We start from the raw sequence: 2948 nt of genomic DNA, 5'->3' as shown, positions 1-2948 counted from the left end.
TAGTGCTTTTCTAGATATAAAGAAGATGCAAAGATTGGGATCATGAAATCAGTTCCTGAAAATATTTAACTATCTAAAGACCTGTCCCACCAGATTCCCTGGAGCACAGAGTGCTTCACTCCACCCTGAACTCCCTCAGTGGGTGTTGAAAGTCAACAGTTGCAACAACACAGGGTTCAAAGTCAGCAGAGGCAGATGGCAAATCCCTTGTTGTTGTTGTTCAGTCCCTGGCAAATGCTCTTGGCAAGTGCCAATTTGTAGTTGACTGGCAAGTGCCAATTTGTAGTTGACAAGCCTCTGGGTGCAGGAGAATTGAGAAGGAATAATAAAAACAGAATTCACTTGCCTTGTAACCTGGTCTCTTAGGAACAGAGAAAGAACAGGGAAATTTTCCTTTCTGTCCAGACTCCTGTCCCCTAGGGAAATCAGGTACAGAGTATGGGTGTTACAACCAAAAAATGCCTAATGAGAAGCTAAGTGAGCTATAAAGTCTCTATAAAGTCTATAGAGTCTATAGAAGTCTATAAAGTCTATAGATTCTATAAACTGTAGTCTCATCCCAGCCTGAGAAGTCTTGGATGCCACAGAACATGTTTCCTTTGGAGACCTGAGTCTGACTGTAAAACAGTTTTTCTGTCCCTCCAGCTGTCTTATGGGGACAGAGCTTCATTCACCAATATCAACTTTCCAGGAGGCATTTGAACATCCACACAAAGACCTTTCTCTCAGTTCCCATCCAGGTGAGTCTGAGAGCCCAGTAGATGCTGTGGGAGAATTAGAGAGAATGCAAGCCTGGAACATTTATCCAACCTAGCTCAGATATCAGAGGTTAGTGTGGTAGTTTGCTACCCTGATTTATAAATAAATGTATTTAGTTAGGACTAAAGGAAAAGCAAAGTTTGACCTAAGTAACATAAGGCTTAATGTTGCCAATGAAATGATAATAATTAAAGTCCAATTAGAAGAAGGAATGGGATGCATAAAGCACATTAAGTAAAATTTGAACATAAGCCTAGTGATTCTAGGAACATTATATATTATATCATTTCATGTCTACACATTTGCCAATTTAATTTCTAATCTATGTGATTTCATTAAATACTTAGCATTTAAATATCATTTTCAGTTAGTTTTTGATGCTCTATTTGATTTCTTAAAAAAATACAGTTGATTTGTTACTGCTGTATTTAAGTCGGTTCCATTTTCATTGCCATTCTTTTTATTTTGTAACTTCATTTATATTTAAATATGTTCCTATACAAGTGCACATGTATTCACATACCTTTTTGAAAATGTGAGAGTGAACAAAGCAGGTGAAGTCTCAAATGATTAGGATTTTGCATTATAATGACAAAGTTGCAATATAATGAAGTAAATGATGGCATACATAATGTCTCAGTCATAAATCATATGAAGAAATTTATCCAGGGTGAAAGGGTGAATTGTCATGAAGTCTGTAGAAATTATAGAGTATAGTCTGGAAAGCCCTTTGCATGTTAATTGTAGACCAGATGACAATTGGGATATGCCCCCCCAAATTTACTTGAGGAGTAAGATAAAGCCAAAAGTTCAAGAAAAACAAACACAATATACCCTACAAGAAAACTGAGACAGGGCTTACCTCCTTCTGTGTGTGTGTGTGCTGTGTACTAAGTTGCTTCAGTTGTGTCCAACTGTATGTGACCCTATGGAGTGAGGTCCACTAAGCTTCTCTGTACATGGGATTCTCCAGGCAAGAATACTGGAGTGGGTTGCTGTGCCCTCTTCCAGGGGATCTTTCTAAACCAGGGATCGAACCTGTGTCACTTAGGTCTAACCTGCACTGGGAGGCGGGTTCTTTACCACTAGTGCCACCTAGGAAGCTCACCTCTTTCTCTATGGGATGGGAAAAAAAAATTGTTCAAATAAGTGAGTCAGGCTCAGGAAAAACGAGTCTTCTACTGCTTCATATAAAGCAATACCCACCTTTGGTTGCAGTTTGTATGGTTCATTTTGTGAATTGTTTTCTTATGCACTTTGCTCTTTTTTCTTTTGGGGTATTCAATCTGTCAGGTGTCTTGTGCCATAAATGTATCACTGTTTCTATCAAAGTAATAAAGGCATTTTTCCTTTTTAAAATTATTATTTTCTGGACATCAAGGAGATGTAAGTGGAGTTGGAATGTTGCCAAACCAAGGAAATTTTAATTCATCACATCATCTGAAGGGGCCATTCAAGCTTATTATATAATTTTCCCCTAAGGCCCATGTGTCCATTCTTCTGTCTCTCTCTGTCTCTCTCAGACTTTTTAAAGTATTTCTTTAAATACAGGGTAGAAAGTGGCCATACCAAGAAGGAATCCCATGTCTATTGGCCCATGGGAAGCTTGTGAATTGAAATTTCGGGGTAACATTTATATATTCCTTAAATGAAAGATAATCTGATCTGACCAGTTTGACTTGTAACCACTCATGGCCTGAAGAAGGTGTTTCTAGGTAAGAAATGCATGGTAGTGACACAGCTCACGAGGATGTGGTGTGTGTGCCTGTGACTGGGGTGAGAGCAGTCCTTTAAGCAGAGAAAGTGAAGCAAAAGTGTTATGTAAGTCACTCAGTTGTGTCTGACTTTTTGTGACCCCCATGGGCTGTAGCCTGGCAAGCTCCTCTGTCTATGGAGTTCTCCAGGCAAGAATACTGGAGTGGATTGCCATTCTCTTCTCCAGGGGAATCTTCCCAATCCAGGGATTGAACCTGGATCTCCTGTATGGCAGGCAGATTCTTTACTGTCTGATCGTCTAGGGAAACAGCCTCCTATATTAAGGTGACATAATTCAGAGACCAGTATTTAGTCAGAAGATGGAACTAAGAAGAGGATATGAATGTTTACAATTCACAGGATGCCATTGCAACTAAATTTGTAAAGTACAAGGAATCACATGAAAGGAGGGATTCTGTGTGGACTGAGGTGTC

This window comes from Bison bison, unplaced genomic scaffold (assembly GCF_000754665.1).
Source record: "Bison bison bison isolate TAMUID 2011002044 unplaced genomic scaffold, Bison_UMD1.0 scf7180017864386, whole genome shotgun sequence".
Lineage (NCBI taxonomy): Eukaryota > Metazoa > Chordata > Mammalia > Artiodactyla > Bovidae > Bison > Bison bison.
This window is presented reverse-complemented; position numbering follows the sequence as displayed.